The sequence below is a fragment of the Halictus rubicundus genome, chromosome 7 (genome assembly GCF_050948215.1).
Source record: "Halictus rubicundus isolate RS-2024b chromosome 7, iyHalRubi1_principal, whole genome shotgun sequence".
NCBI lineage: Eukaryota > Metazoa > Arthropoda > Insecta > Hymenoptera > Halictidae > Halictus > Halictus rubicundus.
The window spans coordinates 18,520,876-18,537,952 of NC_135155.1; the positions used below are offsets into that span (position 1 = coordinate 18,520,876).

At 39.5% G+C, this 17,077-nt stretch overlaps 1 long non-coding RNA gene across 2 annotated transcripts; it reads left to right on the forward strand.

Moving 5' to 3' along the window:
- The first annotated feature begins 277 nt into the window (after positions 1 to 277).
- LOC143355777 (uncharacterized) lies at positions 278 to 7,021 on the forward strand. 2 transcript variants are annotated; one of them, XR_013082558.1, is made up of 3 exons: positions 286 to 1,996; positions 2,213 to 3,440; positions 3,485 to 7,021. It is a non-coding gene; the product is annotated as an uncharacterized LOC143355777 (long non-coding RNA). The 2 variants fall into 2 exon arrangements; XR_013082557.1 differs by having other exon boundaries at positions 278 to 3,440.
- Positions 7,022 to 17,077: the final 10,056 nt, after the last annotated feature.

The window sequence follows — 17,077 nt, forward strand, 5'->3', positions numbered from 1 at the left end:
TTTAATATATTGTTAAAAAAAAAACAATTTAAAAAAAATTAATTTTTTCGAATTCTGTTTTCCGAGATACCTCAAAAACTGTGGTTTTGACCCCCAACTTTGAGGGCTGTTTTCACCCCTTCAAAGTGGGTGGTTGCCGATAAAAAAAACGTGTGTCAAATATTTTTCGAAGAAGTATATCTCACATAAGTTTCATCAAAATCGGCTAGTATCAACTGAATATGTTTCCTTGTTAGATCAAGACTTTACTGGCACATACTTCGTCGGTATTGTTGTAATATTTATTTGTTTTTTTACAGACGTTCGTATAGGGTACTGCAGAAAACACTCGGCTATTGAGATTGGACAGAATGTATTTATTTATCTTTGAAATACGTAGAGTAAAGTAGATCAATGCAATGTTATGAGTAGTATCGAGTAGTAATTGTCATACGAGTTGCTAGGAACGAGTATGTATACCCACAACACCGAGGAGCTCAGCCGCTCATATTTGTTTTTTTTTGCACGACACTCATATACATTAAACGTTACAAGATAGTAATAACGATTATCACTGTTGTTCATCGTTATCATTGACGTTACCATAATACCTTAGTCACAACTTTATTACATGACTTACATCTTTGGCATCGTGGACACCAGATTCAACAACAACACATGCTCACGCACACACACGCACACCGCGCATTATCTTTTTACTCGCCGGTCACTCATGGAACGCGAAACGCGGTGTCTCCTACACAATACTTATGACTTAGGCTTCCTCGCGTGTTTCGCCGACTAGTTTTGCTTCTCGATCGTTTGCGCCCGTAACGATTCTCCCTTTCCTCCCCCTTTTCCCTTTCTTTCGATTCGCGATCTCCTATTGGCTTCTAACTACGCTAATATCCCCAAAGACTGCTGGAAAGTACAAAAACGTTTAGCGATCATCCTAGGTGAAACTGGCAGGTAGATTTCGAAAATATTCAAACACATACATAACCTTACATAATTATATTAAATGCTGCCCTCTTCGTATTATAAATACAAACACCTTTCGTCACTTAACGGAAAGCAACTATCGTTATTCAATGGTGGAAGCTACAAACACCTAATCATCTCGACAATAAATAAGCACAGAAACAGTTTCGAAACGATTCGCCCAGACAAAGAAGATTGTTCGAATGGAAGAAGTTCGGCTCAAGGAAGATCGTTACGGTTCGAAACAGTGCTGTTCGGAGACTGTAGAGCTTCTGGAGTTTCTACTTTGAGCCCATTGTTTCCCCTAATCGTCTGTTTCTCTGTTCCCCGTGACACTGCAATAATAAATGCTCTAATTCGTGCTCTGTACGAAACAGAATGCGTCGGGACGCTCGTCCAGCACTGTTCCCTTTTTCTATGCTCTCGGACGGCATAAACTCGTCGTAGCCGAGTCGCCATGCTTGTTTCCCTCGGCGCCGGTGGCACGCTTGCCCATCATCGTCGTCCATTTAATCGAGGATGTCGCGGACTTGGCTATCACAAATCTGGCACAATCGAGCCTTACAAAAAATACAATACGCGTCCGCGACTTTTTTCATCTTTTTTCTTTTTTTTTTTTGTGTTTTTATCACAGACCAGCGCGCCACACGGCAACAGCGTCCCGCTAATTACGCCTCGCAACCGCTTTGTTTCGCTTTTGCGTCGCTCGCACACGAAAGCTCCGAGTCAAACGTGACGGCAAGGAGTGGCGCAGGGGGTTGATCTATCGGTTAACTGTCCTTGTGGATCGTCTTCTACTTCGTTTCGAACTCGTGCTTGGAATCTTTCGAACTATCGTTTCGTTGCTCACGCTCAATCTCTAATTTGCTCTCGAATGGACGACTTTTGCTGGAATTTATACGGACCAGAACCGGTAAGGTAGAGTGACCAGGTTACCGACAAAAATGGGCGAAAAATGGTTTCACCTGCAACTCAACTTTTCGTTCTTATATGAGAATATCTTGTCGTTGGTAAAGGGCTCATTCGAAGGAGGAAGGTTCAATCTAGCGCGCGCTGGTCATCAGCTGACGAGATTATGCAGATATTTGGTACTATAAGCGTTAGAAGTAGGCTTAATTTCGTAGATTCGCGATAAGGTAGAGTGACTACATTACCGACAAAATTAGGCGAAAAATGGTTTTGCGTGCCTCAAGTTTTCGTCCTTATATGAGAATATTTTGTCGCTGGTAAAGGGCTCATTCGAAAGAGGAAGGTTCAATCTCGTGCGCGCTGGTCACGAGCTGACGAGATTATGCAGATATTCGGTAATATAAGCGTTGGAAGTAGGTTAGAATCCAAGCATTTTTATGCCATTGGATGAGTTTTCTGGATGAAATCGAGAGCAGCGCGCGCTAGAAAATATTTCCAGCTACAAGTTGAGCTATATTTTGTCGCGATTCTCTGCCAAATAATTCATGATATCGATAATACAGAGCAAAAAGTATGACAAATTTAGTCACAGACTTAAGACCCGTAGCATGAAGACCAAGACGGATCTTAAGTCTGTGCCTGAAGGCTGTGGACGGAAATTATACAGCAGTTACCGACCTGCTGACTCTGAAAAAGTCACGCGACTACCCTTGGCCCTTAACCCTCGTTCATCCCTCGTACCAATTTTACACTATGTGTACCGAATAAATTGTGTTTTTTACTGTAATTTATACAGACCAGGTTTGTTTCGTCCTTTAACCCTCGTTCATCCCTCGTGTCAATATTACACAATTTTCCTGGATACTGAATAAATCAGGGACCAGGACTGTTTCACTCTTTTCTCTCTCACCTACCCCTCGTGTCGATCTTATAAAATTTTCACGAATACTGAATAAATATAAGAGAGCTAAATCGTGTGTCGAAGTCCTCAGTTCTGGGGACATAATGAAAGCGCATACCGACCTTTTGTTACTAAGAATTAAATTATTTATTTGCAATTTTAGGAATTAAATGTGTGGACCTGATACCGTCGATACGATGTCGTTTATTCTCAATGCGTTAAAACTGTAGAAATGAGGGACGGACGAGGATTAACGCGTTAGCGGCCATGTTTAATCTCAAAAATTCTTTGCGTCGAAATATATTGAAATCAACTATATTTTATTAGGATTTTTAGAATGCACAATTTTATTTTGTGAGAACTTTTGGGGTTGATTTTTGGGCACTGAACGCGTTTGGTTTATACGGATTAAAAATAAAATAGAAATATGACATTATTACAGAAACATTTGACTGGTATCTTTTTTATCTGCAATTGTCCAACATTTTGATGGCTTGCTTCGTCATCCATTTAACAAATAATGTTTATTTGCATCAAGTTCTTCACTTTCACATATTGCAACCGTTACCGCCCCATCAATCACAACCTTCGGAATCAAGTACTTTTGCGAGAACTATTTTCCTAAGAACTTTAATTAAAATTGACTTGTTATAGCTGCATAATCGCTTATGTGTGTAGCGTTTCTCGCTTGAGTAATTACAGTTATCGCGGAAGTGGTGGAACGAACGTAATCTCGAACAGATTTGTGTCTTCGACGAGGTACGCCTACACTACTCGGTGTAAGTAGATTGGATCTACGATTGGTCAGACCTCGTTTCGGAAAACCTCTTATCCTCGATATTGCGCGTGTATACTTGATCTATAAAATTACTGTATAATCCGATATATTGTCAAGCTGTTGGCAAGAATATTATTTAAACAATCGCTCGCGTGGAAGTGAAAATGGAAGAGTAACACAGATTCCTCTCGAGTAACCGCAGAATACTGTCTGTCATCGGTAACGAGTAACATTTAACCGGTCATAGAAAATAAAAATTAGGTTTCATCGAGTCCATCTCGGAATGTTCAGTGAATTCTCCCGACGAATAGCAGCTTCAAGCACGAGTTACACGAAGCATGACGAATGCGTTCTCGTATCGGATGTTCCGTCGGGGGAAAAAGATGGAAAGCAGTAAAGGGTTGCGCTTCAGCTCGACGTCATAGCTTTCCGTGAAGTGCTATAGCTCGCGTGCGCGTGTGTGTGCTCTTGCTTCGACTCGCTCATGCTTTTTGTTCGCTCACTCGCATCCGCTCACTCCCTTTCACTCTTAACGATAACAATTGAATATGAATTAGAAAAATAACATTATATCGTAGACAACAATTGGTTACAGTGTAATAATGTACCAGTAATAGTGTATTTTTTTTTGTCTTTACACAGTACTTTTCATCCCCGTCTTTTTTCCTTTTCCTCTTCTTCGTTTTTCCTTTTTCATCGTTTTTTTCGGCTTTTTTTTTTTGTTTAAAGCGTGCCATTGACGTGGGGCGCCGTGACTGGCGCGGCTCATAAAACGCTAGGAATTAAATTACACGCCGTTTACATAGTCGTCGATCACGTTGCTTGGTCGGTCGATCGATCGTCGATCGCCAGAGATCGACGATCTAGCGGTCGATGGGATCGGATTAAAATGGGACTTGCAACTTTGTACCAACGGCTATTTATATATAAGTAATATATCGAACGCGGTTACCGTCGGCGGGCTGTTTGTTGCATCATGCTATCGAACTCGACGGCCGTTCCGAAAGATGACAATTCGCTAATGAATTTCGTTTTTACGCGCAACCGTTTCTGTCTGCCGATTTCGAAAAATTGTCGATCAGCTACGATTCATATCGTGATTCGACTTGTCTGGAAATCGAATCGTGATCGCTTTGGTAGTGGAAAATGTCGGTGAACTCGATTATTTTATAACTCGGGGGACAGTTAATAAAAGTTGTTTGTCTCGATCACAAGAGACAGCAATTCAATGGAATTATAACAAGTCTTAATTTATTGGCGTTCTTAAATTCTTTTAATATTTATACCGTTTTAAATTTCCTAATCCTTTCAATTTTTCTTATCAAGCAGGAAATATACTTTAGAGGAAAAAGGAAATTTTCAAATTGTAATTCGTTGATTTTGCAACGTCAGGACATTCAGAAAACAATTTCTCCTCCTTTTTATTTTCCTCTCTTTGGATAACTAAACTTTCGTACAAAATGGCGGTCGGGACGTTTGAATCATTCGACAAAGTGACACTTTATCTACCGGAAGCTTATTAATAGGATTTTCAATAATCGTGCTATACTAAAAGGAGGCTTAAAAATTATCTTTTACACAGTACGATACGAAATTGTTAGATTATTAGGCGAGACTCGTTGCTATTGCTATTGTAATCGAAGGAGCTATTAAAAAATCCTCAGCCATGGATCGTAGACTTTCAAAAATCACGAAATACTCGCCGGTAGATAATGCGTTAGATTCGACACCAAACACAATTTTTGCATTTCGTGTATTCTTTTCCTTCATAAGGTAGAATAGTATTATTGTTAAATTAAAGGAGTTCGATCAAATTTGTGTCTAAATAATTAATTTCGTGTAAAAATTTATTTCGTTCGTAACTAAAAGAGTAATCTAAAAGAGTTCAAGAAACTCTGCAAGTTTGCTTGCAACGATTAAATCACTTTCGTGGGATTTTTGTAGTTTCAGTTACCCAGAGTTAACAGTCAACAATTATTTGTAAAATTCCTAACGGTCACCGAACATTTCCATGAATATTTGTCGAATTCGCGGTAAAAACGAAAGGAAGATTCTTCGGAGGCAGATGCAAAGCGTTCAGCCCGCTTCCGGGGAGTTCCCTAATCAATTAATTAATTAATTGAGTAATTAATCGATCAATCCGCCGAGTGGCTAGCCCTTAGAATTACAGCGCGGAGACAGCGCCCGGCGTCAGTGGAAAAAAATCGTGGACAGATTTCGAGACGGCATGCGACATCTTGACCACATCTTTCCCTTCTTCTCGGCATTATGTAGATTTTTTTTTTCACTTTAGACTCTCCTATAGCCGCTTAAAACGTACGCGGAGAAAGGAAATAAATTTACCACAGCGCATCATTCGGCCATTTCTTCTTTCTCTCTCTCTCTCTCTCTCTCTCTCTCTCTCTCTCTCTCTCTTGACACGTGTACAATCCATATTAAGCTAACATGTACTAGTTTTACGGTAAAACCTAACCACGGCTTGTACGACAGACATGTATTTATAATATATTTATATATATATGTATATAATTATATATATATATATATATATATATAAGTATGTATATATATATTTATATAATATATAAGTATAGTGTTTATATATTACAATTAGATTGCTCATTGTCAATTCATCGGTTTATCACATTTAGTACAAGTTGAAAAATATCTCTAACATCCACGTGAGGTCAGCGCCTCGTTCGCCAGAAATCGTTTCCTTTGCGCGGGCCCCGGTGGCGTGTGTCGCCGCCCCTCAATTTGTTTAATTATTACGCTAGTTATTACATTGTAATCGTTAATGTCTATTCAGTAGGTACGACAAACAGTTATTACATAGTACGGCCACGAAGTATCATCATCATATATCGTTATTTCTCTCCTTAATTCATCCTCGCGCAAATACCGGATGAATTGTGATTGCTAAATCGACTTTCGTTAAAGCTTCAGAGACCGGCGAGCGGGGGTCAAAATACTACAAGTGAGAACGGGGTTTCCGGGGAATTATGAGCAAATCTCGGATGAGAGGCGACGGGGAACAGGTGTGTGTGCACACCTGTTTTCTCCTTTGGTCGCCTCGCGAAGAATATCTTTATCTTTCTTCCTCACGTCTCTCTCTCTTTCTTTTTTTCCTTTCTCTCGTGTAACCGTTGTTTCGAAGACCTCGTCGGACTGAGTTTTCGGTTTTCTCTCTCAGTTGGGTTGCGGGGGCGATCTCTATTTCAGCAAAATTAGCGAGAGGATGGTATTCGAGCCTAACCTAGGATCAGAGACCTGTGAACGTCAGCTCGGGCTACCATCGAGCTGCAACATCGGCGGGGATCGTCGCTATAGTAGCCGGTTTTGTTCGTTATTATTGCTAGAGTAAAACGCGAACTTTAGGGAAGAAGATTAGAGGAAAGATTCTTTCTATAAACACACCTACGATTAATTTTGCCGAAATAGCATGGGAGCACCGACGCGGCGTGCACCCGCCGCACCGAAAAACAATACTCTCCGTTTCTCCCGAAAGGGAAATCACGTGTGTGGCACGTTCGTCCGGGGGTGCAACGCGCTCGTCCGAATGGATTTTCTTACACGCTCGTGTCTTCGCCTCCCTTGCTTCTTGCATCGACAATTTGTATTACGCTATTACACAGACGAAGCTAAACGCTGAAATCGTTCGTAGTTACGTGTAGTTTTTTTTTGTCGTTTGCTAATATATACTAACGTTTTATGATTTTTTTTTTGGGGGTTTAGGGTTTAGTTTGCTTAAATCTCTTTAAAATAGACACCGAAAAGACATCGAGAGACTCGAAGAAAGGTTCGAAATAGGAGATTAAAGAGTCCGTTTTTTTTTCTCGGCTACTACGGTCGAAAAATTGTCTGACTACGTTTAACGAGTCGAGTTAGCTAGCTAGCTGCTACGTTTTTTTTCCCTAATCGCGTTTCCTGTCGCTATATAGCTGTGTGCGAAGTGTTTGTCCGTGTATTCGTGTCTGTTTTATTGTGTGTGTGTGTTTTGTGTGTGTCTTTACGCCGAATAATGTACACTTGACGGTTTAAACTTACGAGTAGTCGTTCCGTACGGACGGACCGACGGACACCGAGGATTTGAGCAAACTGTTATTGCACGGAACGCATAAACTCCCGAAACACACCCGAATTGTTTCTGTTTCTCCGGTTCGTTTCCTTAGAAACCGGACAACCGGTTCGTTAAGAGTCCGCGAGAAAGAGGACCGCGGTCTTCGAACACGTTCGTGGTGAATCTGTTTTTTTCTTTTATCTTGACCTCCGTCACATCCGCGGTACCATAACTCGGACTCGATGTTATTTTCTACTCGAAACAATTGTGTAAACAACACGACGTTCGGTCTCGAGCCTCGCGGAAGAACAACGAAAAGAATAGGAACGTTCATATCGCTTTCCGCTTCGGCGAGAACCATTCTAATTGTCCGCGTACACGCTGCTCAAAATAATCGGATGATCGTACCTCTGGATCGGATATTATGGACGAAAGAAATACTGTATAATATAGTAATACTTTTCAGTGAATGTCCACGCGCGGGCGCCGAGATTTTTGCTTTGGCAATTGTTCTGTATTTCCTTTATTTTCCTATTTCTGGATCTCCTCCATTTTGTTGTCTTTTAGTCCCGAACTTCTGCGACTCAGCCAACGAGATTTCGTGGATTTCTGCTCGGTCCATTTTGCCTGTGGTTGTAAAAATGTTGTACCTCGTTGAAAGGGGAGGTCACCGAGGTCATTTCGAGTAAATTTTTCCTTTGCGATCATTTTCTCCGCGGCTTAATTGAGGAGTTATTAACGGAAAACGAGGACCAATCAGAGAGTGGTTACAGTGGACAGATTCCGGCTCGGCCAATGTCAACGTCGCGCTCAGTGGTAGCCACGCTCCGATTGGTCCATGGTTTTCGTCAAGAACTCCTGAACAGAGCCGCGGGAAACATAACCTCCCCTTGCAAGGAAGTACAACATTTTTGGAACAGCCTGTATATACTTTCGATTTCGAAATATTATTGTTTAAACTTGTCAACGGTGATTCTCCTCGTCGACAATGTTTGCAATATATTTCCTTCAGTTTGTCTACTATTAATGTGTATGTACATCTAACAACAATGAACGGAGTAGTAGTTTAAGTACAATTTATAATAGTTTGGAAAAACGAGCATTTCTTTGAAATAGATTTAAAAACTTGTTTTTTAATGGAATTCTACTGAAAAATTATAATTGTTGTTCGAAGTTCTTGTAAACATATCGAGAGAAACGATGAAGGATTAAACTCGTGAAATGCGAGAAAGCAGAAATTTTTCTCTAAATTCGATTTTTTTAAAAAATAAACTACGGAAACGAGAAATTGTTGAAACAACAAAACGAAACGCTCACTCTGGCATAGACTTCTACAATTCTGAAGAAGATAGCTATATTCTTCAGTCATGACTGCTTTGGGACTGGATTGCGGATTTTACGCATTTATGATACAGCTGAGTACAGTGATTTCTCGATATATGTCAGCAACACTGGTCTTGTATCGTCCAGGAGACATAATTACACTCCTCGGCGTCCGAGGCCTCTCGAGCTTCGTGACCCCTCACGGGTAGTGGGGATAATACCGCGACGTTTATCATCCAGGCCTTGGCGACATATATAGAGAAATCGGCGTGAAACGCCATGAATTTAATATTACGGGTACATTGTTTACAACCTGTTCGAATTGTAAAGAGGAGAAATCAGTTTTTATTTTGTAAAATAAAGATCCACAGTCTACTAATGACTGTCAGTGACTGTCAGATTTTCAGGAATTTCTATTTGACTCTACCTCTTCCATCACTGATTTATTTTCAGAGTAAAGAATAGCGTAAGCGCATCAGAGTACCCAGACGTGGACGGTGCTGTATAGAATTGTTACATCTCTCTCAGGACAAAGGGGTAACAATACCCGAGATTATTATGCCCCCATCGAATTGTGCGTCACGTTTTCCTCAGATTACGAAACGGCGTACGCATTTCTCTCAGAGCTGCATTATTCTAACGATTGAAGTATCGTTGGACGGAACAGATTATTGAATCGTTATTTTGAGCAGAGAATCCCGCGTATCGGTTTCGTCAGCCGAATCGGCGAAGCAACTGAAAAGAATATCGTCGAACTAGTTCGGTTCGGTTTGCTATAATGATCGAACGGTAAAACGTACCACGAACGTTTCGATTCTCTTTCGTCGCGAACATAATCACTCTCGCATGGTCTCTATCGATTAAACATTAACGGCGAGAGACCTTCTTACAACTTCCTACCTAAATACACTTAGCATATATCCTCGGAACATAGATAAACCAGTTAAAAACATTGTATATGTTCCTATCTACTTATACACAATATATAGATATAATGTTTGTATATCATAACCATATTAATAATATTAATTACATATATATATTTATATATATATATATACGATTGGAGTAAATAATTATTAATTAATTCTTATGCATATATCACATCTGATCGTTCAGTCAGTATAGGAAGACCCTCGCCTCGTCACCAACACACGCAAACCCGCTTAAAATCATCATTCCTCATGGTTTCCGTTCCCCCATCGTATTTTTCGACCCGAAAAATTGTTTCTCGATGGGATCCTACGCGAAACCGAAATTGTTTATCTATCCCTCTAACTGTCCCACCCCGTCTTCACCTCCTTACGTTACATAATCCATTGTTTTATTGTTTACGTCTACGCTTGTTCTCCCTTTCCCTCGCCCTCTTCCGATTCGTTTATGTTAACTCGATAGTTAAACAGACACCTAATCCTTTTTTGTTTGCTGTCGTTTTGGTAAAAACCTGAAATCGCCATCGAATATTAATATGATACACTTATTACGTATTCATAATATAAATATAGGAACATTCATTAAATATATTTTCGTGTACAAAGGGTGTCCCGTGACGCGCGGGAAAATATCCGGGGATCGCCTCGAGGACGCCTCGAGAACCATAAAAAGGAAAATGGTTCATAGAAACCCTCGTGCCTCGTGCCATAACTTTGTTTTCAAGTTGTGGCTGTTGACAATTGTCGACAGAACTATTTTTGCGAAGAGAGCTCTTTATGCAAAACCTTGTCATGTATTTCTTGTAACACCGTACACCCTGAAGTAAAATATTGTTTAATATCAATAGAAAATATCAACAATAACAAGTTTATAGTTGAACGAGTCCTTCTTTCTCCATGAGATCTTATGTTGACTTCCTGAGTACAGTAAAGTCTTGCTCTAAGCCTAATCCTCGGGTCCGTGTTGTGACATGGATCGTGTAGGACTAATATTTACACTTTGCCGAACGAAGAAAAGCACAGCGTTTGTAAACACGGACATTATGCATTATATACCGTCAATTAAACCACTAAATACCAGGGACCAAAAGTAACAGTTATTCTAAAATTTTCTACGATAAAAATCATTTTTTCTTTTTGGTTATAACAGTTACGGTCCCTGCTAAACACAGTTCAAATTATATCGTGTTTAGTGTCATTTTAATCAGAGAAATTCCACGAACAAGTTGGTAAGAGTCCCATAAAAGAATAACGAAAAATAAAGAAGTTTTGTCATTTGACAAAATGATTCCGCCCAGTGGAAGGGAATAGGCGAATTGACTAAAATCGTGTAGCTCCGTTCGGCTTAGGTCAAGACTTTACTATACATACTTTCATGTTTTACGCTGCACTTACGCACTGCTCCGTTCTAATTTTTGCGACTCGAAGGATTTTTATTTATAGCGAGGCTTGAAATTTCCTACAGAACGCTGATTTTGCAACAGAATTAGAAAAAGTTCCGATCAAGTCGGTTTACAACTTTACAACTTGAAAACAGTTATAAACAATGCGTTTATATGAGCTTTTCCCGTTTATACTTTCGATGCGCTGATGTTATCTCCAAATATTTGCCTGCACGTTACGGTACACCCCACGTACACACATATATGTATATATATATATAATATTATCATCGTCATCATCATATATATATATATTTATATATTAGAATTTGTGTATATATATATATATTACTTGGTGTTGTATAGGTAGCTATAATTTTTTTTAAACGTAGTTTAAAATGCCCAATACATTCCATAACGCCTGGCCATACCTTTAGTCTCTCATCGGACGCAGAAGTTAATTAAGAGTGAATCGTCCTCTATCATACTGTGACGAACGTGACTATCTAACGATCCGCCCGAACTGCCGGAAATCATGATCAAGATCAAGATTTGCATCCGGCAGACGTTGTTCCGGGAAAAAGGAAAGCTTCCGTTCATGGGGCTGAAGAAGAAGCACCATAGATAATTGCGAATCTATGCGTCCTTCTTAAATGTCCGCCTGTTATCAAAGTTCAATGTAAAGGAAGAATTTCTTCTCGTGAAATCATACGTAAAACAATCGATGTTTTCGAATTAATCGATATCTGGTAACCTCTCAGCTCTGTAGCTCGATTTGATAATGTTTAACAGAGAATTTAATGTTTTCTCACGAGTATGTTTTCGGGAAAAATTTTAACCGCAATAGTAATTAATTCTATTCCGCGTGCATCAGCTGAGAAGTTAAGGGGTCGCGAGCTTCGTCGAATAAAATTATTTCACAAGTTGAAAGGAAAGGGGAAGGGAGAGGCGTTGTTGATTCGATTGATAATAAATGAAATAATTTTATTGGCAAGGTTCTTCATGTTCGAGACGCCGGAACTGGCTGCGCTAGCTGTGTGCGCAGCATGGAGCACCGGCGCGGCAGCCGGCTATGTACACGAAAAGCCAATAATGCATCATCAATGGTGTGCATCGCAGCGAACATGTTAATTATCGACACCGCTACTTAATACGACACAAACATTAGCGCTGACGGTGCACGGCTCGTCGGACTGGCATAGTGTGCGATGCTCAACTCGCGACGGCAAACGTTTCAGAATAAATATTTAAGCCTCGTAACTCAGGTGGTCTCTGTAGTGCAACTCGATTTCAATTATTACGCGTGCGCTCGCACGACACCGCGAGAGAACTCGTTGGAAATTGAAGACTTCGAATTTAGACGCGTGGAACGCTTCAGCCTCCTCGATAACCGAGGGGAACTTTCTAGAAATATTTAGATCCACCGATTTACATTATGCAACTGATCGATAAAACAACAAAATACTACTAGAATTCTATTTTGAATTAAATAAGATTAAATAAGAGATGGAGGACGTGTGCGTTAATTTGGTATGGAAAGCTTCAAGTTTCAACTTTTATAGAATTCCCAGTTTGAGACTCGTGATTTATGCTATGCTGTACAATTGTTTAATTTTCAGGTTAATAAGTTGGTATAAGGATGCCTTGAAAGTCGGCATTGAAATGGATAATTATTAAACACTTTACAAAATGCAACAAACAAATGTGCAGTGTTAATTAACACGTTTGGTTCAACGAGATCTTTACATCTGTATCACAACAATTTATAAATTTAAAACAGCAAAGACCGACTGATTTTCAATGTTAAATCCGACAATGTCTATCAAACCGGTTATACTAAAATGATCACTGCGGATTTTATGCATTTATAACAAAAACGAGGTGCAATGTAAAACACAGAAAAGAAATTAGAAGAATCGAAAGATGCTGTTATATCATTAACGACCTACTGAACAAATTAAGAAAGAGATTTCAATGTTAAGTCCGACAATGTCTATCAAACCGGTTAGACTAAACAAAATGATGACTGCACTGCGGATTTTGTGCATTTATTATTTAAAAGATGCTCTTATATTATTAACGACCTACTGAACAAATAAACACATTCGCGACCGGTGACGTGAGTTCACGTCATTTTAAATTCTATTCCTGATTGCCGCTGACGTGAATTCACGTCATTTTAAATTCACGTCAATTAAGAAATTAATTAGTCCTTGCTTTAGCGATACAAGTTTCGCCGGTACTCGGTATTAGAAACGGAAGAAATTTGCCGGTCGCGAATGTGTTAACACTAAACCTACCGAGCCTGAAAAGTACCTGACACATATTGTCTTATAAAAATGATAAAATTGAATTTATTTGTATTACAATACATGCTCTACTAAATATGTCCATTTAACCATTCCCCACGAAAGCATCTTTAGAATTTCAGTAATTGCAAATTAACACTAGAACTACCGGACCAGTCGAGATGACTGGTTCCTAATTGTTTCTTTTACAATTACCGAAATCGTAAACATGTTTTCATCGGAAATGTTTGAACGAACTTCTTCATTGAAGCAGATATTACAATTAAAGTTGTGTGAATGCATTTATTGCTCGGCAGTTCTAGTGTTAAAAAATCTGGAACCGGTGATTTTGACCGGCGGTGGTAGGTTCAGTGTTAAGAAAGGAATATCAATGTTAAACCGAACAATTTCCAGTTGGAGTGAACAAAACGATAACGAACGCGTCGCAACGCAGGCTGCAGATGTGAAGAGGGCCGAGTGACCAGAGAAATCGCGATGTCACTGGATAAAATCGCTGGAAAAATCGCTTAACGCGCCGCGTGGACTGAAAAAGCCCGAAGAACCAGTTGAGTTTCTAGAGCGAAGGCTCATAGTCTATCGGACATCAATTTCCAACCGCGGAACAACGGGTGCATCGTGCATTATTCCATCCGGTGCACGCGAAATCGCTTGGCTCGCGGTGCCGAGAGAGCGTGTGTTCCCATCGAGCGTACGTTCCCTTCCGCAGGCTTCGTGACAGACGGACTGGCGTGTATCCTATGTACACACACACACATATTATATCCCGTAAATATAAGTGTAGCAAGTATCGCGGGTGAACTATAAAAAAAAAAAAAAAAGAAAAGAAAAGAAAGAAAGAAAAAGAAAAGAAAATCGGACGAAACGCTTGCGGCGAAAAATGCGTGCCCTCCCCTGCTGCGAAGAAAGTTAGGCTCGCGACGCGGGCCTGTGGAAAACCGTGCACACGTGCAACGCGAAAGTAATTCCTTTGTGCCGGGGCACAATCGCGTTGAATATATTATGCCGTGCACATTTCGGAGGTACGTTTTACTGACTTCGATTGAAAGACGACTAGGTATCACGCGAACTAACGTGATGTGGAGTCACACACTCGCCACCCCCCTCGCCCTTTTCACTCGCAAACCCTCTCTCTCTCTATCTTTCTCTCTGTGGCTCTCTTTTCAGCCGACACTGTCCCGTTCTCCATATTTCCACGAACGACCGACCGCGCACGGTCGCGATTAATTGATTCTCGGAATCCGACGTAAGTTTGGACCCGATACATTATTTCTCGATATCGACGCATCCTCCCCCCCCCCTGAACGTCGAAACGGAGATCAGGTTGCGGGTCACCGGGAAGACTTCGTCTATTCTTGCCGCCGGAGACCTGTGACCCCTTTTCTTGCGAACCCTCGTGCACCGGTCGAATTTTTGTCGCGTTCCACTCCACGGGAAAATTCCGCGAAAAGTACGCATTTATACTAACATGACGACTTCGTGTAACTCGTGAGTCATTCGTTGTACGAAATAAATTTTTCAAAGAAATCTTGCTTGACAGTGGGACATACACTGCTGTAAACTGTGTTTTTTTTTTTCGTTGAGATATAAGGGCCACCTTCAGTCCTTTAAATGGAATGGAATATTTTTTCTTGAATTCGGATGGAACGCCAATTTTTATTTTAACACTAGGTTTACGGAGCACTAAAAATGACTATTGTACATTACTTTGTAAAAATAACATGAATGTATCGATCAAAGTTTGTAGCGATTTTTTTTAATAATGTATACCCAATGAAATCAATTTGTTAAATAATTGCTCATGGATGCATTTTTACAATCTCAATATTCGCAATTTAAAAATACTAGAATCCGTCATTTTGACGGGTCCCGTAAATCTAGTGTTAAACTCGACAGGAAAATTCCGCGAAAAGTACGCATTTATGCTAACATGGCGACTTCGTGTAACTCGTGAGTCATTCGTTGTACGAAATAAATTTTTCAAAGAAATCTTGCTTGACAGTGGGACATACAGTGCTGTAAACTCTGTTTTTTTTTTCGCCGAGATATGAGGGCCAGCTTCAGTCTTTTAAAGGGAATGCCCAATATTCTTTCTTGGATTCGAACGCCAATTTTTATTTTAACCCTTTGCCCTTGTAAAAAGTATTTTAAATAATGATACTGTAATTTTTAGTGGTGCTTTACAATCACCGTTCGAGTGCTAAGAGATAAAAGTATTATACCAAATAGGGCTCGAAATTACGGTTTAGCATCGAAATCGAAATTTGATGCTTTCAATGGCTGACGTTAAAATAAAGTTGAATGAGTTTTGTCATTTTTATACATTTCCATTTAAAACCTTTCAGTCAGTATCTCAATAAAGAAAGATGATAGGAAAGAAAGTTGACAGTAAAAGCGAACGAGTGAATCGAATGGTTGATTAAAAAATATCAATTGCTGTTTTTTTTGTGGTAAACCGTGCACAAGGATTGGCCGAGGGTTGGCAATACCGATAAAATCGAGAGTCTTCAGGTGCGTGTTCTTCGGTTAGGATGAATTGTGAATTTTACGTTTCTCACTATGTTTTTCGATACAGAAGAGAATATAGAAAATATCTCTGAATTAACGTACGAGTTCCGTTGTCTTTACATGTACTTAAAAAATTGGCACTTTCAATCTCATTGAAGATAATATTTATCATTAACGAAGGATCGAATAAATCGTGGTCCTAAGTATATATAAATATCTAGAAGATTCTGTGGTAAACGTCCAGAAATTAAATTGTGGTGTTTTACTGCATGATTAGCAATATCTGGTTAATTGGGCATTTGCTGGTTAATCGTAACAACGTTCGCGAAATTATTAATAAGATATTTACAAATCGCTTCTACATTTCTCCTAACTATACTGCCATTCTTTACGAGTTTAGTGCTGATCTTTTTATATAAGTAGTTTAACACATGGAATATTGAAGAATCAATATCAAAGAGGCGTTGGATAATTTTACAAATTTTTGTATTTTTCCAGGAAAACTACTATTTAAAATCAGTTCAATCTATATCAAAACGAAACGCACGCTATAGCAACTCGATCCCATAGAAATCCGTGACTGTGCTATCAGGAATAGAAAACCCCATGTTTAACACAAGGCTTATGATCAAAGTAACAGGTTCTGACATTTTCGATTTACAATTATTGAGATTGTAAAGATGCATGATTATTCAATAAATTTATTTCAATTTAATTTCATTTAAAAATGCCTAAAAATTAGAATATACACATTCTTGTTACTGTTTATAAAGTCATGTAAAATAGTCACTTTTAGAGCCCCGTAAACCCAGTGTTAACACTTTAATGGCCGCTCACACAACATGTGTGTGATTAATAATTATCACGCAAAGGAAAAATATTCAATTTGTGGTTAAATTGTTGTCGTTTTTTTTCGTGAATTTACTAAAGTTTTCTCAAAATTAATTCTTCGAAAATATTGCCGGCCCCTGGCGACGTTTGACTGCGTAGACGCGCGGCCATTAAAGTGTTAATAATA